The sequence below is a fragment of the Urocampus carinirostris genome, chromosome 14 (genome assembly GCF_059441175.1).
Source record: "Urocampus carinirostris isolate Australia breed hairy pipefish chromosome 14, RoL_Ucar_1.0, whole genome shotgun sequence".
Classification (NCBI taxonomy): domain Eukaryota; kingdom Metazoa; phylum Chordata; class Actinopteri; order Syngnathiformes; family Syngnathidae; genus Urocampus; species Urocampus carinirostris.
The window spans coordinates 12,346,897-12,372,700 of NC_142362.1; the positions used below are offsets into that span (position 1 = coordinate 12,346,897).

Consider the following 25,804-nt stretch of genomic DNA (forward strand, 5'->3'; position numbering starts at 1 on the left):
AGCAGCTTGAAAAAACTCGCAGGTTCCCTCATCAGCTGGTCTTGTCTTCAATCGATGTAATTTTCACAATGAGTCTGCCAGAAGATAACGATACGAAGATTTAGCAAACAAGCCTAAGTCTATAACAATGGGGACAACTACTATTACCCCAAGACATGTTTGCACAGCACCGATGCACTTCAAACATAACCAACAGCACATCCAGCAAAAGCTTACAACAGGTTTCATTATTTAAAACAGTAGACAGCTGGCTCCCTCTTAGACCGTTTTTTTCCCCTCTTGTGTTTGGTCAATATGTATTTTTTACAAGGGTTCTTTGTCGTTAACTATGAATTAGTTGGGTATTTAGAGGGTTAAAACTGTTTTGTATTTGATCTTTTTTTTTAGAGTAATTAATGTTTTGATTCATGTTTCCAGTGTTTTTCAGGCATAATATGTTTCATGGTGTCATGATTTGCCCATTGCCCTCACCTGTGCTCACTCGTTTCTTGATGGCTTCCCCTCCTATTTAAGCTCAGTACTCTCATTCATTCCTCGTCGGTCCGCCAACGAACCTCTGCACTTGCAAGGCAAGCATTTTTGCTCTCGTTCTGTTCCTGACTTAACATTACCTGACCTGACCTGACCTGACCCGACCCGACCTATATCCAGTATCCGGTATCCAGTATCCGGTATCCAGTATCCGGTATCCTGTATCGATCCCGTCTGTCCCGTCCTGTCCAGTATCCTGCTCGTCTGCCGCTGGCTTCCCGATCTCCCGTTCCGATTAACTGACTATGTCCGATCTCTGACCACGCTCCGATCTCCAGTCCCAGCTGCTCAACTCGTTTCCGCCCTCCGACATCACTTAGATCTCGTGGGCTTCCTGCTTCTCCTGCGCAGCGATCGCCGAAGCCCTGATTCTCCTGCCCAGCGATCGCCGAATCGCTAGCGTTTGTGTTCCTGCGCCCGACTGCTCGGCTTCCGTAAATAAAGCTTGGTGTGAAACGTTACCAGTTTGGGTCTGTTTGGGCTCTGACACACGGCTAACCTAAAAAAAAACAACTATAGTTTGTATTTTGTAGTTTATTACTAAGGATAAGCGGGCCAGTTAATGATGGATGGATACATAGTAAATCATTTTTTGCATAATATTGAATTTAATTCTCATTAATAAATGATAAATAAATGTTAAATTATATTTGGCAATATACCAATAGAAGAACCCCCCCCCCCCGTTTTTTCACAATTTTTTTCCCCAGCTTTTCTTCTTTTCCTCTTTTTTTTAATGTTTTTTCCCTAGTGTTTGACTTCTTTTTTTCTTGTTTTATTCTTTTGCCTTTTTTATTTGTTTCCTTCTCTTGTTTCTTTTTGTATTTTCTTTTCTTTTTTTTCTTATTTTTGTCCCCTTTAAGTCATTTTGTGCTTAATGCTACATAACAATTGGTAATATATGGATTCAATCTGAAGAGCCTGGCCGAAAAAGAAGGCTAAAAGAGCCAGTTCTCTAAAAATAAACTTAATTTCCATCACTACACTAAGAGTGGAGGCAGCCCTGTCCTCCGGCACAGAGACTTTTGCACCTTCTCTTATTCCACTGACAACATCTGGGCTGGTGACCGAGTCAGACGTGGTTTTTCTAAGCCACTTACATTCATTCATTGTTACAAATAAATGGAAACTAGCAAAAACTCTCACTCTTTCTCACAGATGCATTCATGTTATTCCAAAATGTGCGTTGACTTGCATGGCAACATTGACCCAGTAAGTACGGTTGAGTCACGTGGGTATGGGGCCGATGCTGTGTGTGTGGGCTGGAGGAAGCAGGAGACTCCGCGGTACTGTCCACTGACATACACAATATTATATGCAGGGTTGGGTAGGGTTACTTTAACTGCATTACTTTCAATTACTTTTGGATTACTCCAATGCCAAATATGCTTATAAAAGACAAAAGAACCTAAATATGAATAAAATTATGACTCACAACACGTGGTAAGCTTTCTCTCCTGGCTTTGATCTCTTTGATCTCCGGCAAAACTAACATAAAATGCGACAGAAACAAAATGAAAATAAATCCAAACAGCTTGCCAATATCATTTTTGCCGTTCCATGTATTCCGTTACTCCCCAAGCCTGCACAAAATTTAGTAATTTTATTCATATTTAATTTCTTTTGTCTTTTATTAGCCTATTTGGTATTGGAGTAATCCAAAAGTAATTGAAAGTAATCCAGTTAAAGTTACCCTACCCAACCCTGATTATATGAATCGAATCGCATATGCTGTGCCCAGACTGCCGTCACTACTATATCCACTTTTCTCTGCGTGCGAGAGATGAGTGACTGCATGTCAGCGTGTGGGTGGGTGGGCACGCCCTTTGAATTCGGATTAGGTTACTAATTACATGTTGCAACAGGTAACTATAGTAACTCTATCGGATTACATTTTTCAAAAGTATCCCTCCCTTTAACCCTTCACCCATCAACCTGTTTGCATCCTTTCGCAACACATTGGTTTCTCCCTCTCTGCGTGGGTTGTGCAGAGAGTGGGTCTAACTTATCATTCGCATCTGAGCTTCTACCCCTTCCGACACTCACAGGTGTGATCGTGATCTGTCACTGCGTTCCACGTCTCGTCTCGTTTCTATACCCACAGACGCGAGAGTGGAAGTGGGGACAGACAGCCCACCCACTCCTCACCCCCACTACCACTCATCACGCCCCCTACCAGCCTTTAGTGAGGGGAAGCCCCTACCACGCTCCACTCGCTGAGTGGATCTCCTGGGCTGTGCGTGCTTACGCGCATATCTCGTGTGCGCGCAACCGAACTCGGGGTTCCGTCCTGTCCTCCTCAACTGTTGCCACCGGAGAGAAGAACCGCGGAGAACCGAGGACGGATAAGGAGGCGCAGAGAGCCACGGAGCTCCTGCCCGGCTCCTGCTCCTGACATGCAGTCGCTCATCTCTCCGGTGACCAAGGCCATCCTCGTCGCGCTCTTCATCTTCGCCATCCTCCTCATCCTCTACGTCATCCTATGGTACATCTGCAGGGACGTGGACTGCGATCACGGCATCTGAGGATTTTTTTAAAGCAAAAAAAAAGAAGAACGGGGGGTTTTCTGCAAATGGAGGAGCCCGGGGTCACCCTGTGAGTGTTTTTTTTCCCTCTCGCTTGTGATTCTGGCTTTTAACTTGGGTGTCAATTTGGCGCGGTGTGCGTAAAACACCTTGCGCCCTGAGCCCTGACCTACCACTCACCTACAATGAATATGAAGAAGTGCCACGCGCGCAACGACCGCCTGTGACATTGCGGTATAGCAGGCACGCGAGTTTCTTAAGGTCAGGAACCAGCAATTTTTACCTCACTTTAATAACATTGCATACCTTTCAATCTCAGCCAATTTCTTCCATTATTAACAATTAAAATTCCCCTAAGCCAAGGGTTGGCAATCCAAAATGTAGAAAGAGCCATATCGGATCAAAAAACAAACACACCGTAAAACATGTTTGGAGACGCAAAAAATAAAAGCTTTATATAAGCCTTATAGGGGAGTCTATAAATATTGTAAATATAATATATACGCACGGCCCTAAGCAATAATATAACTCATAAACACAACACAACACCTATTTACTAAAAACTAGGTTATTCTATTCACCACAAAAGATACAATTCTTTATTTTTTTTCCCCATTTGCGGTAAATGTCGCTTATTATAGAAGTATATTTATTTATTATTCTCCATGCAAAAATTGGCGTAGTATTTCCAGAGTCTCACGAGAAAAGACCGTTATCTACACTTGCCCCGGAATTTCCGTTTTTCATTCGTTTCGATATGGACTAACACATGATTGTTCTAATGATATGATAATTTGATTACATTATAGAAGAAGCGTCCATAGTTAATCTGGGGACCAGACGTTTATTGGCCTTTGGCTTCTGAATAGTTGAAAATTATCATCCTTTTTTCCTTTTATTTGTTCATTTGGTGATGTGATTTATGATAAAAAAAAAATACAAAAGAAAATACAAAAATGTGAAGAAAAACTGTCACGACCAGAACGGAATCGGGACCCAAATGCGTAGCGTTAACCACAAGTTTACTGATAGAAAGAGGACGGGCAGTGCCCGCGATCCGGTGCTCGCTGGATGCAGGGAGGAAGCTGCTCACGCAATTGGATTGTGATACGAATATGGAAGTGGGTCTTCTGGAGCAGGAGATGGTGGTTTCAAGGACGGAAAAACAGGTCGATAGCCAGGAAAGGAGAGCAAAAAAAATGTGGTCGGAATCAAAAACAGGTCGGAGCCTAAGACAAACGGGGAGATCAGTAACAGACGGGTGGAAAAACGGGTGCAGAAACGGGACAGGCGGGAGTCAGGGTCAAAATTCTTGCCTTGTAACAACAGAGGTTCGCTGATGGACTGACAACCGGAGAGTGACAGGACTGGGCTTAAAAAGGGACAGGGAACCAATCAGGTAGCCTGCAGCGGCCGGGGCCAAATGAGCGGTCACACGTGGTGCTAATCAGAAATAAAATTTGAAACGGAAAAAAAATGGGAAAAACATATCAGTTGAGAAGTATATAATACTAACTTCCCCCTTTTTGGGGAAGGAAAGGGCGGTTCTGCAGCATTAGTTCATGATCAGTTCATTGTGGTTTCCACACGCCACCTCACTGGATTGCTTTCTTTAATCTTAATATTCCTCATCATAAATTGTCCTTGTGTTTACTTTTAATCCCCACAAATAAAATCTTCCTTCTTATGCTTGGTAGAGGACATCTCAGCCAGTGAGACCCCATTTTTACATGACCCACATGATTTTAAATCAGAGTGGAGGTGGGGTGTTCGGGTAAGGGGTGAAAAGATGTTCAATTTCTTAACGTCTCAATTCCGAGCGTCCACAAATCAGGATACTTTGCACGTTTTAATTTATTTCAAAGTGGAGGATGAAGGACACGTCAAGGACACAGCGCTTTTATAACAGGGAGGCTTTGTCACGAGGCGGGCGTGGTGGCGTGGAAGGTGACCGGACCAGAACGTAGGCAGGAGGCATGAAGGGAGAACTCAAATGCGTTGACGATCCATAGGTTTTATTTAATAAAATAAAAGTCGCCCAATACTCCGGGGCAAAACAGAACAATACAGAGTTCCTCCGGCACGAACTCAACAGGACAAGGCATAACAGACTAAAACAGGACAAGGCATAACAGACTAAAACAGGACAAGGCATAACAGAACGGGATTGTGAATAATGAGTAGTAATGAACCCGCAACCGCAGAGCCCACCATGCAGCCTTAAATACAGACCCACCATTAGTGGAAATGCTTTCAGCTGTTGCCCAGGGGGCGGGGCAGACTGGTCACCAAGGCGACCGTGACAGAGCCCCCCTCTTAAGGGACAGCTCCCGAGGTCCCAAAAAAGAAAAAATTACAACCTCACGCCCCGGAATGGTTCGACGCTCACGATTGGGGCAACCCCGCTCCCTCCTCCGAACACGCAGGAACGGGGAGAGGCAGGCGCCATCTGCGTCGGGCGGATCGGAATCGGCGCTCGGCAGGGGGGGATCCGGCGGGCAAGCTGGACAGGGGATAACAGACAGGCAAAATCAGAGCAGAATCAGAACAGGTAAACAGGTCAGGCCTCTACAGAAGAGTCGCACTCAGGTCGGGCCTCTACAGAAGAGTCGCACTCAGGTCGGGCCTCTACAGAAGAGTCGCACTCAGGGGGTTCAGATTCAGAAGAGTCGCACTCAGGGGGTTCAGATTCAGAAGAGTCGCACTCAGGGGGTTCAGATTCAGAAGAGTCGCACTCAGGGGGTTCAGATTCAGAAGAGTCGCACTCAGGGGGGTTCAGATTCAGAAGAGTCGCACTCAGGGGGGTTCAGATTCAGAAGAGTCGCACTCAGGGGGGTTCAGATTCAGAAGAGTCGCACTCAGGGGGGTTCAGATTCAGAAGAGTCGCACTCAGGGGGGATCAGATTCAGAAGAGTCGCACTCAGGGGGGATCAGATTCAGAAGAGTCGCACTCAGGGGGGATCAGATTCAGAAGAGTCGCACTCAGGGGGGATCAGATTCAGAAGAGTCGCACTCAGGGGGGATCAGATTCAGAAGAGTCGCACTCAGGGGGGAACAGATTCAGAAGAGTCGCACTCAGGGGGGAACAGATTCAGAAGAGTCGCACTCAGGGGGGAACAGATTCAGAAGAGTCAGACTCAGGGGGGAACAGATTCAGAAGAGTCAGACTCAGGGGGGAACAGATTCAGAAGAGTCAGACTCAGGGGGGAACAGATTCAGAACAGACAAGACAGGACAGGAAAGACTGAACAAAATCAGTACAGGGAGACTCAAGGCAGGCATGGGAGTCGAACAGGCAGGCATGGGAGTCGAACAGGCAGGCATGGGAGTCGAACAGGCAGGCATGGGAGTCGAACAGGCAGGCATGGGAGTCGAACAGGCAGGCATGGGAGTCGAACAGGCAGGCATGGGAGTCGAACAGGCAGGCATGGGAGTCGAACAGGCAGGCTTGGGAGTCGAACAGGCAGGCTTGGGAGTCGAACAGGCAGGCTTGGGAGTCGAACAGGCAGGCTTGGGAGTCGGAGTCGGGCTGGCACGCAGGGGAGACGGAATAGCAGGCAATCGGCACGGGAGTCGGGCAGGCAGGCATGAGAGTCGAACAGGCAGGCGTCAATTCCTCCCGTGAGTCGATTCGAGGCACAGCAAGGGCCACGACGGGCGGGGCCGTGGTTCGAACGAGCAGGGAAGGCCAACTCAGTAGGCGCCTGCCAAACTGCGCACTCCAGCTCTCCCCAATGTCGCGCTGGGATCGTTCGCTGAGTTCTATTTGTTGGCTGGTTCGTTCTGTCACGAGGCGGGCGTGGTGGCGTGGAAGGTGACCGGACCAGAACGTAGGCAGGAGGCATGAAGGGAGAACTCAAATGCGTTGACGATCCATAGGTTTTATTTAATAAAATAAAAGTCGCCCAATACTCCGGGGCAAAACAGAACAATACAGAGTTCCTCCGGCACGAACTCAACAGGACAAGGCATAACAGACTAAAACAGGACAAGGCATAACAGACTAAAACAGGACAAGGCATAACAGAACGGGATTGTGAATAATGAGTAGTAATGAACCCGCAACCGCAGAGCCCACCATGCAGCCTTAAATACAGACCCACCATTAGTGGAAATGCTTTCAGCTGTTGCCCAGGGGGCGGGGCAGACTGGTCACCAAGGCGACCGTGACAGGCTTAGTTCATTTCAGACGCTTTGTGCTCCAGACGTAACATACGTACGGATGAAAAGATGGAAAAGTGATGGGAGAGGCCTGCTGTTCTGACACCTGTCTGTGTGTCGACTACACCCCCGCCCCCTTTGTAAACAGCCCCGAGGCAATAAACGGTGAAGCGTCGAACGACAATAAAGTTGAATTTTCAAAACCTCTGCGGAGATATTTTGTCAAAGATCCGTGAAAAATGGAAGGAAACACCCACTGAGCAATAAACATCTTATGGATGTCTATTTGGACTCATGCAAAAACATAGATGTAAAAATACATTCACTTTTCGACCGATTCTAGACGACGGTAAACCTTTGTGTATTGCAGTTTATTTTCTGAAAATAACCCATGATAGGCAAAATCTGTGAAGTAGAACTCTTCATTTTTTACAGTTATTATAGAATTAAACACACTTTTATACATTCAATGTCACGGTTGCCCATGGCGCCCAATTGGCCCGTCCGTTTGGCGCCAGCTGCGGGTCGTTGACTGATTGGTTTCCCTCCTATTTAAGCTCAGTGCTCTCACTCACCCGTTGTCAGTCTGTCAACGAACCTCTTCACCTGCAAGGCGTGTGTTTTGACTTTGTCCGGTTTCCTGCTTGTGTTTCCTGTCCGGTATCGTTCCCGTGTATTTTATGCTGTTTAATATTGATCTCCAGTATCATTCCCAGCTATTTTGTTCTGTTTGATATTGATCTCTAGTGTCTGGTAGCGTTCCCGTCAAGTTTGTCCTGTTTAATTTCGATCTCCAGTGTCTGGTATTGTTGCCGTCCATTTCATCCTGCTTGTTGTCCGACTCCAGTCTCCAGTGCCTGATATCAATCCTGTCTATCCCGTCCTGTCCGGTATCGACCTTATCTGTCCAAAAAACTGCTTGTGCGATTGGTATCGATCTCGTCGGCCTCTGGCTTCCCGTCGTTCCACGCCAGACTGCTGCCTCTCGTCTTCCACCCAAATGATCGCCGAATCACTGGTGTTTGGGTTAACGTGCATGACTGCCCCATTTCCCGTAAAATAAAGCTTGTGTGAGAAACGTCACACATCTGGGTCCTCCTCCTGTTCCGGTTCTTGACATTCAACAAAATCGAAAACTCTTCTTGCTGGCTCAAACATTTGTCTAACAGATAAAATTATTCTATTAACATCATTTTTTCAACAAAAAAATGTAATATTTGTAATCATCAATGTGAACCGACTGCTAAACCAATCAGAATACAGAAGACAATGCTTATAGTAAACCAGTAAAGTAGCATGATAGTGAAAAGTGAACCCCGTTAAAGCGAGGGTTTACTGTACACTAAAAATATGTTAAATGTAGTCGTTATTTGACGAATGGCTGCATATCGTCACTGTCACGTGAAAAGTACCAATCTCCATTATAATTTAATTTTACTTTTTTGCATTTCTGCATGTTTTAAATTGACATTCCATTGATGTGAGAAAAACGACGAAAATGGAGATACGTGTTTTTTACATGACATTGCAGATATAATAAAATTAACAGGACCCAGGAATCAATATTTCTAGTGCAGTTATAGTCTACTTAAAAGGTCTAACCAAAGCTTAATAATCATTATCATTATTAAATTGATGCAATTCAAAATTATTTGTTAATACGTACTTCGAAAGAAACCTGTAAGATGAGACGGAACCTTTCATTTTTGCAAAGAAATTCAGGTGAATATCTAGATAAAAAGACATTTATTGGAGGGTTAATTAAACCCATACACTTAGACAAGGTTTATAAACATCTAACATATATATATATATATATATATATATATATATATATATATATATATATATATATATATATATATATATATATATATATATATATATATTTATATATTTATAGGAATGAAAAGCACTTATTTTTTATAACCTTTTAATTAACTCATTCCCTTCACATTTTGTCATATTTAATTAGCTTCATGGCTATATTTTTTTCTATTGTGATAACTATATTTATTGTTATGATTATTTGACTGCCTGAGACATCAATTCGTTCAGTTGTTTTCAGTTTCTACATTGTTCCAAGTGGTGATTTGGTTTTCAGTTAGGAGACGGCCTTGAGTTTAGTCAGTAGTTGCCAGAACCAGTTTAGAGAAAGGGCTGTAGTGAAGCAGGTATTTTTCCATGTTTCTCAAGTTGTTTTTGTCGTAGCCCGACCTCCTAGTTTAAAAGTGATTGTCAGCCATTTCGGACTTCACACTCGTGAATCGAGTAGCTTTGTTCTGTAGCTCATTTGTGCTCGGAATTTGGTGAATTAAAACCTCAATGGAGCTGTTTAACTATATCTAAATAAATGTTTACTTTTACATCAGAGGTGGATCAATTTCTTCCCACGCATCTAAAAAACTTGGTTTATTAGATGTCTTTTGACCCAAAAATGCTCATTAGACAGGTTAAACGGCTGCAGCCAGTCATGAGAAGGATCACAAATAAATTGTGGTACCTTTTGACCTTCCTGCCATGTAGAAATCGGATGATTGTGTCTGAGTCTCTGCGGCATGTCTTGAAGACAGAAAGACAGCAAGAACGAGGAGGTGCGAGACCCTTTGCAACAATCATAAGTGCGGAAAAAGAACCACTCAGCTGGGTGTAGGGAAATGCTAGATTGACGCTCTAGAATTAAGGTTGAAAAAAAATAGTGGAAGGAAGGCTGGAAGTATTTTGTGTTTAGGTAAAAAAAAGCAACCCAATGGATATATACAGGTTAGAGATAAGATCGATCTTAAAAAAAACTTCAGCCTGACCCGACCCGAGTCGCGGGTATGTTAACCCGAACCCGCCCAAATCCGACGGATTAACTTGATTTGATAGATGAGCCCGAAATAAACCCGAAGCTTTTATTTGCCTTCAAAGTTTAACCAGCTGGGTGGCCTTACGAGTAGGGCGCCCGCCCCGAGACTACGACCCGTTTTGATCCTGTCCACGTCTGCTCTCCCGTCCTGGCTTAGGACCTCTTTTTGACCTCGACTACGTCTACTCTCCCGTCCTGGGGCGGCAGTAGCTCAGGAGGTAGAGCGATCGTTTTAGGATTAAGGGATCCCAGTTCGAATCCCGGCTTGTCCGTGTTGCATGCCGAAGTGTCCTTGGGTAAGACACTGAAACCCCAATACCCCCAATAAGCAGGTTAGCGCCTTACATGGCTGCACGGATCACGGCCGCTATTGGGAAATGTGAAGCACAATGTAAAGCGCTTTGGGAAGTCATTGACTTGAAAAGCGCTATAGAAATGCAGATCATTTCATTTAATTTGTCCTGGCTTACGACTCGTTTCCGACCCCGACCACGCCTTGCTCTCCCTGTCCCGGCTACCGACCCGTTTTTCCGTCCCTGACACCGCCATCGCTTGCTACGGAAGATCCACTTCCGAGTTCGGATCACAGTCCAAATCCGAGAACAACTTGCTTCCCGCGTCCGGCAAACACCGGATCGTTGGCGCAGCCCTTCTTCTTTCCTTCAATAAAACTTGTGAGAAACGTAACGCAATTGGGTCCTGTTTCCGTTCTGGTCCTGACACACTGTAGATTAAATTATTTGTATTTAAAATAAATGCAAATTTCTCCACCTATGAGTATCTAAAAAAATGTTTAAATGACAGTTCATGTATTTTTGCCTATAATTGAAATACAAATTTTAGGGGGAAGAATTACATTTAATTTACCAGTAGACGGCGCTGAATAATACACAATGTCCCTATAAGCGTCTCAATCTCAGAAAGCCAAAGCTGTATGAATAAACGACAGATGCTCTTGCTTGCACTTAAAATCAAAGTGATCGTCCTCCATAGTAGGATGTCTCACTCCCACAAAAACACAAAAAGTTGCTGCCCGTCCGAATACCTTGACGTTGATACACCTTGACAGAGCCGAGAACAATTGAAATTGTGACCATAAAATATGCAAAGATTTAAGTTGAATAATTGAAGCTGCAGGTAGCCAGAAAAAAGGAAGACAACTGGCTCAGTTTGACCAGCTCAACAGGAAAATTAGTTTCAAAGTGTGGTAAATGGAAAATGAAGCTTCATGAAGCATTAGTGATGATTTTTGTCTCCTGTAGATGGTGGTCTTGGTTATGAAAAATAGAAAGCAAAGTGTGGCAATATTATGGCATTTTTATTGCAATTTCACATTTAAAAAATGGTCACCAAGAGACCATCGGTGTTTCGTGAAGCTTCATCGCTATTTGTTTCCCATCAACAATGTCTTACAATACTAAAAATCAGGAAATGCACAGCAGTATGGTGTCCTTATGCTCCCCCTAACTTCTTCTTCCTTTTTAGTCAGTCAGCACTGTCCCGATTGTGTTTGAAAGGGACCATATCTCGTTTTTTTTTTTTTTTTCATGATTTAGTACATTTTATTACCCTTTTGCTCTTAATAATTGGTCAAAAGACGGGGTCAGGATCAAAAACGGGTCTAAGCCAGGGAACAGACAGGAGCAAAAACAGGTGGGAGTCAGGGTCGAAAAAGGCTTTCCTAGTGTAAACTGAGGTTCACAGACAGACTGACAAAAGAGGACAGATAGGAGTGGGTTTACATGGGGACAGGGAGCCAATCAGAGTCCGAGGCAGTTTGGCGCCAAATGAGCGGGCACAGGTGCTTTGCATCAGTAATTATGACAGAAATATAAGAATGAGTGTCTGCATTTGAAGCTCTGCTTAAAGGTAAAGTAAGTGGTTTATATAGTTTATTTTTAATTTTTATTGATAGTACATTCATCTTTATTATATGTACATCCAAATAATTATCATTGTTTTGGTACACGTTTCATTGATTGATGTTTCGTTAGTACTGTATGTGTATTTTAAAGAAGTTATAGGGGGTTGGCTTATATGCGAGTATATAGGGTAATAGGAGAACTATATGACATTTTATATTATCTTGTTGATGTGTTTTAAACTCAACAAATGCCGATAGGGGGAGATAGGGGTGTCATGATTAATGATGTGAATCACCTGGGCCCCATCATTTGGCGCCAACCGCTGCGGGCTCCGATTGGTTCCCTGTTTCGATTTGAACCCGGTCCAGTCAATCCCCTGATGTCAGTCCGTCTGCGAACCTCTGTTTATACAAGGCAAGCCTTTTTCAACCCTGACTCCCTTCCGTCCCATTTTTGCTCCCGTTTGTCTCCGGCTATGACCGGTTTTGATCCCGACCACTTCTGCTCTCCTGTCCCAGCTTCCGACCCATTTTTGATCCCGACTACGTCTAATCTCCCGTCCTGGCTTACGACTCGTTTCCGACCCCGACCACGTTTTTGCTCTCCCTGTCCCGGCTACCGACCTGTTTTTCCGTCCCTGACACCGCCACAATCCGAGTGCGAGAACGTCTTGCTTCCCGCGTCTAGTGAGCATCAGATCGCGGGCGCTGCCCCTTCTCTTCCTTTCAATAAAATTGTGAGAAAACGTTACGCGATTGGGTCTACCCTGTGTGCTGGTCGTGACAAGGGGTAAGTGTGTGATGCCACTACTCCAGCATGTGTAAACCAGGCTTGAGTTTTGTTTTAGTTGTTCTGGATTGAACAAATCCCAGGAAAAAGGGCCTGGCAATCTGTCTTTTCTCTGGGATTGCTCTGTTTTGACCTATGTTTGAATTGGATTGTCTTCATTGTCGTTGAGAATGTTGCAGTGAACATTGTCGTAGTGAACATCGTTATAAATGGGACTCCAGGATAAACACGTAATAAGGAGTAAGATTCAAAAGAAAAATAAGATACAAGATGGTTAGGAAAAATAAGCAAAAACATTTGCAAAGGAGTGTTTGGAGAATGGCTTCAGTTGTAATAATAGTGCAATGAAAAGTAGTGCAATAATATTTAGCAACAATAACTTTACCAAATAAGTTGATAAATGAGATAAGCGTACTTTTTTTTCAATGCAATGGCAAGACGTATATTTTCACAGTTTGGGTGCTTGTTTAGGTGGGTGATAGCCCTGGGGAAAACATTGTATCTGAGCCTTAGTCCTGGTTTTAAAGGGACCTGAAGGCAAAAGTTTAAAGAGATGATGGCCAGCGTGAGAAGAGTCCTTCAGATCAGTGTTTCTCAACTGGTGGATATCCCGAGGTTCACTGGATGTCCCTTGGGATTTCGTCTGTGTCATGGTAATCATCAAACCCAGCCGTAGTCCAAGGTCAATAAATTCCTGGCGACTGTGGGCATTGTTAGCCAAGCATGTATCCAGAAGAGAAAGTAAAATAAATAAGAAAAGAGTAAGAAATATAAAACTAGCAGGGGCGCTAGCTGATGCACCCTAGCGCGTCGCCATCTTTGCAAATATGTAAGTATATATGCTCCTTGAAATAGTTTTGGTTTTGCTGGTTATTATGTTTTTGAAAACGGTCAATATATTATACTGTCTCTGCTTTAAACTGCAGAATATTTTCATTCATTTATTTATTTATTCATTTTGTGTACACAGGTAAATAGAACTTCAATGCATTGGAGAATGCTTGAAAGGTAGCGGGACAAAGAAAACTCAATTCCATACATTTGAAAAGTGGAAATGTTTCTTGATTTGGGTTGCAGTTTGTCATTAGGGTGGGATTGTAGGTCCTTAAGTCTTACCAGTATCATGAGTTGTCAATTGCCCTCTCCTGCGCTCACTCTTTCAGGCCGAGCTGCCACTCGTTCCCTAATTAGTCCCCCTAATATTTAAGCACGTCATTCTCGTTCACTCCTGGTCAGTCCGTCAGCTAACCTCCGCATATGTAAGGCAAGCATATTTGACTCCCCTGTTTCCTGTATCGATCCCCTGTTCCTGGCTTCCCGATCGTCTCTGGTTACCTGATTTGTTCCTATCTCTGACCTCGCTCCGTCTCTGTCCTGGCGGCTCGACTTGTTCCAATCTCCGATCCACGCTCCGTCTCCCGTCCCGGCTACTGGATCTGTTCTAATCTCCGAATACGCTCCGTTCTCCCGTCCCGGCTGCCCAACTTTCTTCCGATCCCCGACCACGCTTAATCCGTGAAGGCTTCCAACTCCTCCTGCCCAGCGAGCACCAGATCGCAGTCTTTTTCCTCTCGACATCCCGATTCCCTCAATATAGCATTGTGTGAATTATTACGCATTTGGGTCCATTGCTTGTACCGGTCGTGACAACAAGTTGAGAATCCCTGCTTTAAACCCTTTTTTGTGAGCAAATTCTATAAATTTGCTTAAAAGGTAATACAGTTTGAAAATCATTTCCCTAATACAAATTTGGGGAAACTTTGAATTCAAAACAACTGACTGGTCTATTTAGCAAATTTCATGTTCGAATTATTTTTATCCGGCAATAAAAACAAAACTGGCGTTCCCGGTCTCAAGGGGTGTTTTTGGTCCGAAAAAACAGCGAGACCCTTTACGACAGGGGTGTCAAACTCATTTTAACTCAGGGGCCACACGATAGAACAAACATTCTGTCGGGGGCCGGACTAATAGATTAAAGAAATAAGAGAAAGAGGGAGGGAAAAGGAGAGAGGGCAGGACAAAGAAACAAAAAGAGAGAGAGGGAGAGAGCGTGAGAAACAAAAGACATAAAAAGTCGTGAGAGAGGGAAAAGAAAGGGAGAGGAAGAAAGAAATCCAAAGAGAAATAGAAAGACAGAAGGAGAGAAAAGAGAAAAGATATCGCAAAGGGTAGGAAGAAAGAAAGAGAAAAGAGAGAAAAGGAAAAAAGGAATTTAGAGCAAAAGAATATAAAAAGACACAGAGAGAGAAAAAGACAAAGAACAACCAAGGAAGATAAAAAGAGAGACACAGAGAGTGAAAGAGACAGAGACAGAAAGTGGGAGAAAAGGGGTGGAAAAGAGAGAGAGAGAGAGAGAGAGAGAAAGAAATATAAGTACAGTGTCTTTGTTCGAGGCACCTGGATTTGGCAACATCAAGTTGACATATTTCAAACTGCAGCTTGTTTTTCTCTTGCGCTTCTCTGAGTGTTGTCTTGCGGGCCGGTTTCAATCCCTTAGCGGGCCTGATCTGGCCCTACGTCACAAATATGTCATCGCCCTCAACCGAAATTGGCTCTCAGGAAGATAGTTGTCCCGAAGCACGCACACCTCAAAGCCATAAAAATAGATAGCGAGTGACTCAGCCGTTATGTAAAGTCCATCTCTGATAGGGTTGCTTCGGGAGCTTTACGTCAGTTTAGCTGGATGATACTGGAGCCGAGGTGGCACATGTCTTCTGCGTCCGGACCTCAACTCACACAAATACGAGAACACGCGGCAACAACACTTGAGAGCTCCTTCCCTGCCTCCTTCATTTTTCACTTTCAAGTGTGCGCTCCCGAGTGTGCGCCTCCCGACGGAATAACATGCCACGCGCTCAGCATGGTAAAAGCCCTTTAGGGTAAGCGCTACGTTATTAGCATTTTGGAGCTCACTCGGAGGAAAACACCACTTCACATATAAATCACATCCGACACCCCTGCGGCCAGGTAGCCGGCTCCATCCATGCTGGTAAACATGCTCTTAACGCTTTAAACAGCAACCTACAATAAACTCATTTCAAACATCACAAACACACGTAAACAAAATTCTTTTTACCCGGTCGCTTCTCTTAAATAGTCAGTGACGCGTACTCTTAACTCTAGTTGAAGCTGTCTTATAATGCGTACCCAGGGTTGAGTAGGGTTACTTTAACTGGATTACTTTCAATTACTTTTGGATTACTCTAATACCAAATATGCTAATAAAAGACAAAAGAAACTAAATATGAATAAAATTACTAAATTTTGTGCAGGCTTGGAATACATGGAACGGCAAAAATGATGTTGTCAAGCTGTTTGGATTTATTTTCATTTTGTTTCTGTCAAGTCAAGTCAAGTCAAGTCATTTTTATTTGTATAGCCCTAAATCACGAAGAGTCTCAAAGGGCTTCACAGATTATTACACTATATTACACAGACTATTTTTCAGCCGACAAGAAGAGTAGGTTATTCATATGCTATGGAGTAGAAGTGAGTTTTAAGCCTAGATTTAAACATTTCCACTGAGGTTGCAGATCGGATCTCAGGGGGAAGAGCATTCCACAGCACCGGTGCCCGGATGGAGAACGCTCTCGAACCAGCAGAACACTTCTTTGCTCTTGGGATCACCAGAAGACCGGCACTCTCAGATCGTAGGCTTCGGACCGGGACATAGGGGGAAATCAGATCTGAAAGATAAGAGGGAGCAAGTCCATGTATGATTTTGTATAATACTAAGAGAACATTGAAATCACATCTAAGGCTAACTGGGAGCCAATGCAGGTTAGCCAAAATCGGTGTTATGTGATCGTACTTTTTTGTCCTAGTTAAAAGCCTCGCTGTGGCATTTTGTACCAGCTGAATAGACTTGATTCTAGACTTTGGGAGACCAGAGAGTAGTGCATTACAGTAATCGAGACGGGAGGTCACAAACGCATGAATTATAATTACCGCATCCGACTGAGACAGTATTGAACGGATTTTAGCAATGTTACAAAGATGGAAGAAAGCGGTTCTAGTAATTTTCTTTACATGCGTTTCAAAGGATAGATCAGGGTCAAATATGACACCTACATTTTTAACTGAGTCACTCTGTGTGATGTGACATTTGTCAATGTTCACAGCATTTTTTGTGAATAAGTCACTGCATTTAGATCGACCAATGACTAACATTTCGGTCTTTTCAGAGTAAGGACGCAGGAAATTGAGTGACATCCACTCTTTTATCTCAATGTCGCATTTTATGTTAGTTTTGCCGGAGATCAAAGAGATCAAAGCCAGGAGAGAAAGCTTACCACGTGTTGTGAGTCATAATTGTATTTATATTTAGTTTCTTTTGTCTTTTATTAGCATATTTGGTATTGGAGTAATCCAAAAGTAATTGAAAGTAATCCAGTTAAAGTAACCCTACCCAACCCTGTGCGTACCCATAATAAGATCTAGCTGAAGCCGTCTTATAGTCTTATAATGAAACATCATATTCATCCTCAGTCAAATCAGGTTTTGCTATTTTGTTTGTGAGGCTTTCCTACCTTGAATTAGGAATATTCTTAAAATCGCTTAAAGATTCAAGAAGATTTAGAATAAGAATATTTTCTCTAAAAAGTGTGTGTTAACAATGCCCAACTGAGTTCAAAGAGCCCTTATGCTTCATTTTTCACAGCACTGCTTGTGTCTTACTTTTAGAAAAGCTCTTTGGGGCTGAACACATTAGGGGACATCCTGTTGTTCCCCGTGTTTTTTTGCTTGTTTGTTTGTTCTGTTTCTATTTGTTCGTGTTGTCAGGACCAGAACGGAAACCGGACCCAATTGCGTGACGTTTACCACAAGTTTAATTGAAAGCAAGAGGAAGGGCTGTAACTATGTTAACAACAACGGTAAAAAGGGGTAGCTGTCACGGTTGCCATGGCGCCCAATTGGCCCCGCCCGTGTGGCGTCAGCTGCGGCTCGTTGACAGACTATTTAAGCTCAGTGCTCTCACTCTTCCTTTGTCAGTCTGTGAACGAAATTCTGCTCCGCTCAACGTGGGTTTTGACTCAGTCCTGTTTATTTGGTCCTGTTTAATATCCGTTTCCAGTTTCGTTCCTGTCTAGTTTGTCCTGTTTAAATTCGATATCCTGTTTTGATATCAATCCTGTCTGTCCCGTCCTGTCCGGTATCGACCCCATCTGTCCGATATCTGCTCGGGCAATTGGTATCGATCTCGTCGGTCTCCGGCTTCCTATCATTCAACGCCAGACTGCTGCCTAACGTGCATGACTCCCCATTTCACGTAAAATACAAGGCTTTTGTAAGAAACGTCACGCATTTGGGTCCTGATCCTGTTACGGTTCTGACAGTATTGTGTCATTTGCTTAAAAAGCAATAACGGAAAAATGGTTGAATTGGTAGAAACAACACCAAAAAAACAAAAACAATCAAGTTACTTGGTAATATTAACCACCAAAATGTGGTGATATTGTACAGCTACAGTAGAGTTCTACAGTGTTGCTTCGCCTTTGCATGTATCAAATTCACGCACAGAGAAATGTGCTAAGTTCCAATTCTATCTGAAGCCATATGTACTCCTAAAAGAGCCATATATGGCTCTTTAGACAGGTTCCCGACCCCTGAGCTAGATACTTACTGATTGGCTGTGCTAAGCCCTTTATAAAAAAACAATAATAAATAATAATAAATAAATAAAACAAACAAACAAAAAAAACAACGTAATTTTACATTTTCATATTTTCAATGCCACCGAAAACGTATTTATACATTATGACACTGAATGAGTTCACAGCCATCTGCTAAGGGCACCCTAAAAAAAAAACTGAGTAAGAATATAGTGCAAAAATGGTGCAGTCGCTTTGAGTCTCTGCAGTTTGTATTCTTCCTTGTGATTTTAGCATTCATTTTAGGTTGCATGCCGCAATACAGCTTCATGTAGCGCTCAAATATTACATAATGACCCTTTTAATAAAGCTAGTGACTGCAAATTGATACAGGTAAAATAAAATCAAGATGCCTATCAAAGTGTCTTGTTCTTGAATGCTCTGCATCCATTCCTCTCCCTTCTTTTGAATCAGACACCCGAATCCCGGCTTGTGGGTTGTTGCGTATGTTTGTGTGACTGGATGACCAGGTTAAACGGAGGTGACGGTTAAGGGCTGGATACCAAGGTAGCAGAGTGTGCACACAGCACCTTACGTGTTTATGCAACCCTCAAGTCACAACAGGAAAGGAAAAACAACACGGAGGGAAAAAAAACTTCTGTAATTTGTTACGCGTAGCCTGTGTGTGCGTAAATTAATGACAGACCTAATTTGTGGCAGCAACTATCCCTCCCACTGCGTCTTATTTTACATCTTCTAATGAAAAGTCCACTCCCTAAAGACCGAGTAAAGAAATGGATTTGAATTCACACAAGAGCCTTTACACACAATAAATGTCCCTACTTAGCTGCCCACGTGCGCACTTGCGCACTGCCTGGATATTCTCAGTGCACAATAAAATTTATCATGCGCAGAAAAATCAACTATAAACATTGCAAAATTCATTTTTTGCAAATTACACCCTCAGATCATCTTCCTCCCTCCATCCATCTCACTATACCCCCTGCCCACCTCAGCTCCATAGGGAGCAGAGCTTTCAGCCGCTCTGCCCCCCAGCTCTGGAACTCATTGCCGCCTGACCTCCGAAATTTTGCGACCTTGTCCACCTTCAAATCTGGACTCAAAACTTATCTCTTCAGACTTGCCTTTTCTTGACCATCTGCCTCACATACCGCCCCTTTTAACTCTGATGTGTTTTATTGGCTATTTATTACATGCTTGTTTTTCTCTTGTTTTACTCTTCGTTTTTTTTTTTTTTTCAGTCCTACTCATTTTTACAGCGATGTCCTAAAAGACGCTTTGAAATACGTTGTTTTATTAGTATTATTATTACATTTGTCACACTTGCCCATTGCCCTCACCTGTGCCTCTCATTTGGCGCCAGCTGCTGCCCGTTGCCTGATTGGCTCCCCTGCTATTCAAACTCAGTGCTGTCATTCACTCTTTGTCAGTCCGTCAACGAACCTCTGCACTTGTAAGGCATGCATTTTGACTCTGTCTGGTATCCTGCTCGTGTATCCAGTATCCGGGTTCGATCCCATCTGTCCCGTCCTGTCCGGTATCTTACACGTGCATCCAGTATCCGGTATCGATTCCGTCTGTCACGTCCTGTCCAGTATCTTGCACGTACATCCCTGCATTCGGTATCACTCCCGTCTGTCTCGTCCTGTCTGGTATCTTGCTCCAGTATTCAGTATCGATCCCGTCTGTTCCGTCCTGTCCGGTATTTTGCGCCAGTATCCAGTATCCGGTATCGATTCTGTCTATCCTGCCCTGTCCGGTATCTTGCTCGTGTATCCAGTATCGATCCCGACTGTCCCATCCTGTCCGTTATCTTGCTCCGGTATCGATCCCGTCTGTCCCGCCCTGTCCGGTATCTGCTCATGTATCCTGTATCTGGTATAGATCCCGTTTGCCCTCTCCGGTTTTGATCTCTTCTGCCCAGCAATCCCCAAATCGCTGGCATTTGTGTTCCTGCGCATGACTGCCCCGTTTGCGTAAAAAAAAAACGCTTATATGAAAACGTTACGCGTCTGGGTCCACTGTCTGTTCGGGCTCATGTCCTTACTTCAAAGTCAAGTCTGGTTGCCATCACTCGGTTCAATGGGTTTAGTCTACAAAAGTAGGGTAATTATTAGCTGATAAAATGTGTTTACATTTTGAGGATACTATTATATACCAAGTCAATCTTTTTGGCAACACTGTTTTTCCTCTAGAACTGTGTGATTAAATACTGTTATTGTGCAACCAACTAAATAAATCCACACAATGATACTATTATGTAATAATAGATACTTAAAAAATATATAAAAATCTGATGTAAAAGTTGTTGTAAAAGAAACTGCCGCTTGTAGGCCGGGCAAGTGTTCCAAGAGGCCATTACCCAACAGAATGTTACTTGATTTTATGTCACAATTCAGACTTGTTGGATAATGATTTGGTTGCCAGACGCTGGATTGATGTTACTCACCGTTGTTCCAAGCAAAGCTCACAGTGTCACGGTTGCCATGGTGCCCAATTGGCCCCACCCGTGTGGCTCCAGCTGCGGCTTGTTGACAGATTGGCTTCCCTCCTATTTAAGCTCATTGCTCTCACTCTCCCTTGGTCAGTCCGCCAATGAACTTCTGCCCCGCAAGATGTGGGTTTTGACTCTGTCCGAGTTCCTGCCTGCGTTTCCTGTCCGGTATTGTTCCCGTTAATTTTTGTCCCGTTTCTTATTCTCTTCATTCCCGTCTAGTTTGTCCTGTTTAATTTTAATATCCTGTTTCAATGTCAATCCTGTCCGTCCAGTCCTGTTTGCTATAGACCCCATCTGTCCGATATCTGCTGGGGCAATTGGCATCGATCTCGTCGGTCTCTGGCTTCCTATCTTTCCACACCAGACTGCTTCCTTACGTGCATGACTCCCCATTTCCTTTAAAATAAAAGGCTTGTGTGAGAAACGTCACGCTTTTGGGTTCTCCTCCTTTTCCGGTTCATGACACACAGAATTTCTGTGATTGCTCAGCCCTGTGGAATCTTAGATGGAACGTTATATCCATTCATGGTGGCCTCTACTAGCACATGTAAAACAGCGACAGGCGAGCTTGTTTCAAGATACTACTTCATGCGATGTGACTTTTATTCCAAATGAACACATGCATGTTATTTACATAAATGACTTCACATTCCAACTCGTCTGGATTCATGTCCGGAATACGATGCGCTAGTTCAGTATTCATAATATGGAATATTTCCGCATTTACATAGAGATAGCACTTGCGTGAACATAAGCTTCATTTGGGTCTTTTTGATTGGGCACAGATTATAATAATACTAATAATTTTCGGGGGGTAAAATATTTAAGCAAATGTATCAAACTTTGTCGCTTCGTTAGCACGATACAGGCACAGGTCGGAATCAAAACCGGAGCCAGAGTCAAAAAGTGCTTGCCTCGCATCTGCTGAGGTTCGCTGACAGACTGACAAAGATTGAACGAGATGCTATGTACCAGAATAATATTTTCCCAGATTGTACTAGAATCTTGAGTTGCTTGTCCCTCGAGCTAGTTTTCCCTGTAAGAAATGATTGAAAAGCAATTAATCCATTCCCAGCCCTCCAAAAGCAACCAAGTTAACCCTAATTAGCTCTTAAAGACATTCCCCTAATAACTAAAACACATTAAAATGTAACAAAAAATTCTGTATCAAGATAGATAAAAGGAAAATGAAATTATTTTAAATCCCCGTTCTCTGTTGGTAATGTCTGGAAATTCTCCTTACTTGTACTTTTTCTTGTATTTTGGGCAACATTATTGTTCGACAGAAATCTTGTAACTCAAATTTCTCATCCCTCCAGAAGCTCGGATGTAGAGGTATCCCTGTATTCAATTCATAACATGTGGTGACATTTTTCAGTAGAACTGTCATGTATGTGATTTAAATAATTAACAAATTCAAATTTATGTGACATGAAGGAGTAGTTACATTTATTTTATATACCAATATCATTTAGTTAGTAAGTTACATCAGGCCTTTGAGAACAGCTATTACACTTATGTGGCCCTCGGTGAAGATGAGTTTGACACTTCTGACTTACCCAATGTCTTTTGTTAGAATGATGCTTTTGTTTTTGACTAAATAGTAATAACCTGGTAATAACTTATTATAACACCTAGTCGAAAAGTAGAGATAAGATGGGGCCTAAAAAAATCCAGCCTGACCCGAACTCGACAAAAAAACTTGTTTTGAGGGACCGAGCCCGAAGCAAACCTGAATTTTCTAATTTTGTTTGTGTGGACTCGGTGGACCCGGGAGGTCCTCCTCCGAGCAAGGGTGGATATATACAAAGATATATATATATATATATATATATATATATATATATATATATATAGGCGGGGGCAGCACGGAGTGGTTAGCGCATGTACGGCAGAGTTCTGAGGTCATGAGATTGAACCTTCCTGTGTAGAGTTTGCATGTTCTCCCCGTGCCTCTGTGGGTTTCCTCCACGACCCTACTGAGGATAAGCGGTGCAGATAATGGATGGGGGGATATATATGGGCAGCACGTCGGCTGAGTGGTTAGTACAGTTCTGAGGTCATGGGATCAAATCTAGCTACCAGCCTTTCCTTACAGAGTTTGCATGCTCTCCCTGCGCTTGCGTGGTTTTCCTCTGGGCACTCCAGTTTCCTCTCACATTCCAAACACATGCATGTCAGGTTAATTGGCCTGTCAAAATTATCCCTAGGTGTGAATAAGCGAGTGAATTGTATGTCTCTGTGTGCCCTGGAAACCAGTTCAGGGTGTCCTCTGCCCACTGCCCTAAGACAGCTGGGGTGGGCTGCAGCCCCCCCCCACGACTCTACTGAGGATAAGCGGTGCAGATAATGGATGGATACATATATAAAGTATGTCAGCGAGAGAGAAGCCTGGCTCAAACCCAGGCATAATCATTGACATTTTGAGGCCGACCTGACCAAAAGTTCGGCTAGCTCGGGCTTAAGATCTATAACAAAGTAAAAACAAGATAACAACAAACTGGTTGTCCTTTACACTAATACGTCAGAATGAAGTAGCTCTCAGGTTCAAACTGTTTCACAACCACTGCTCTGGCTACATTTCAACACAAACACTATCATTACTGTATATCCAGTGCTGCCAACGCCAGCCTCGATTTATTAAAAAAAAAAGCCAGATTTCCTGGCCAACCAGTGGTTGTCACCAAAAACCCCAAGACTTTTGTAGCTCTTTTGATGTGGTTCACATATTGTTTACATCACAAAACCTCCTGTCATGTCCTATTTCCCCTATGCCTTCGAGTACGTGAATGTGTGCGGGGGAGTGTGTACAAAGAGCCGTCTCTCTGACGTCCCATCATCCCAAATAATCATCCCACAGTCATGCGTGAGATGCAATTTCCTTTAAACAATAGCAGGCTGGCTTGCCTCACTGACCCTCAACCTCTCAGGCTGGGAGAGAACAAAGACGAAAACACACACATCCACTCACTTTGTATTCACAGCAACACGTGTAAAAGGCAAAAAAAGAAAAAGAGCATTTTGTCCATGAGCTTTGGTGCCAGAATTGAATAATTATCAGAACCCTCATCATTGACGTTTTCAACGTTGCCAAAGGACAACCATATCTCTCTCTCTCTTTCTATCTCTGTCTACATATAGTTATTTATTTATTTATTTATTTATATATATATATATATATATATATATATATATATATATATATATATACTGTATATATATATATCCATCCATTATCTGCACCGCTTATCCTCACTAGGGTCACGGGGTGCTGGAGCCCATCTCAGCTGTCCCCAGAGAGTTGGCAGGGGACGCCCCAAACTGGTTGCCGGCCAGTAGCAGGGCACACAGGGAGAGACAACTTCAGAGATTTCAGATTCAGATTCAGATATACTTTATTGTCATTCTTGTACACGTGTATACAGAACGAAATGTCGATACATCTGACCCGCACAGTTTCCTTGAATGTACAGATATAAATAAATGTTGTACTGAGTTAAAGTATTGAAGTACTAATAATATGCTAAATAATTATAGCTATGTATAGTATTTTACAGTCGTGCAAAGAGTGCAAGAGGAGCAGCTAAACCAGATGTGCAAAATGGGCAGTCAGATAAACAGGTCACTATACAATAACTTGCTCGCTCATTCTCAGCTAGGGACAATTTATACCGGCCAATTAACCTGACATGCATGTCTTTGGAATGTGGGAGGAAATTGGAGTGCCCGGAGGAAATTCACGCAAGCACGGGCAGAACATGCAAACTCCGCACAGTAAGTAAGTAAGGTAGCTGGATTTGATCCCCTAACCTCAGAACTGTGCTGCGTCTCTACTCACAAATGCCTCTACATACAAATCTTTTAGGTAACAGAGTACATGAATGGGAAAATATTGCCTCTAGTTACAAAGGCGTTTCAGGATACTGAGTCAAAAACATAGTGTTCTACGTGGCAGCCCGACGCGTATGTGTGAATCCCGGCATGCTCGCCGTATCCCTTTCCCGTCATGCTCTTCGTGTACATTTCCCGCTCTGTAAAGTCTACTGTATGGTACCGCCATGAAGAGCTATCATTTACTATAGGCCCCATAAAAGACATACAGAAAAGTGAATAGGGAGAAAAGAAGAGGAAGAGACCTTTTCTGGCCATCAAAACAAAGCAAGAGATAACACAACGCTGTGCAGGGGGAGTTCAGAGACGACAAGGAGGAGGATGCAGTCATCATTGCATCAGCCCTAAATAAAGACATTTTGGCAATATTTCATGAAGTCGCAGAATTTGTGTGACGGAATCACCCAGAAAAAGTGTTGACAGGTTGGGTAGGGTTACTTTAACTTGATTACTTTCAATTACTTTTGGATTACTCCAATACCAAATATGCTAATAAAAGACAAAAGAAACTAAATATGAATAAAATTACTAAATTTTGTGCAGGCTTGGGGAGTAACGGAATACATGGAACGGCAAAAATGACGTTGGCAAGCTGTTTGGATTTATTTTCATTTTGTTTCTGTCGCATTTCATGTTAGTTTTGCCGAGGATCAAAGAGATCAAAGCCAGGAGAGAAAGCTTACCACGTGTTGGGAGTCATAATTTTATTCGTCTATCTCGCGTATTTCAGACGGATTGTTATTTAAGAAACACGGGGCAAAAAACACTGCTGAGGACCAGTAAACAAAGAGGTCAGTTAAAAGGTGAATACATATTTCTTTTAATTCCCTTTATTCTCTTTTTTTACATTATGTGGCTCTCGTTTAATGTTTATTGTGCTGTTATATAATTTTAATTTGGATTTGGTTCATTTTCTGATTCTCTTTAATGATTTATCAAAAAAATATATCATACTTTTGTGGGGCTTGGAACGGGTTATTGCATTTACATTCAAAAGGCGTTTCTACTTACAAATGTTTCAGGTTACAAAGCTACTCTCAGAATTTATTAAATTTGTAAGTAGAGGTACCACTGTATATATA

General features: G+C 43.0%; 1 protein-coding gene across 3 annotated transcripts in view; it reads left to right on the plus strand.

Annotated features, from left to right (window-relative positions):
- The first annotated feature begins 2,634 nt into the window (after nt 1-2,634).
- LOC148352650 (polyprenol dehydrogenase) overlaps nt 2,635-25,804 on the plus strand; it is a 70,517-nt gene continuing 47,347 nt past the window's right edge. The window contains exon 1 of one of the 3 annotated variants that reach the window (XM_088353161.1): nt 2,635-3,126. The gene's annotated coding sequence lies outside the window, so the exon portion shown is untranslated. The other 2 variants (XM_088353163.1, XM_088353164.1) reach the window with 2 other exon arrangements.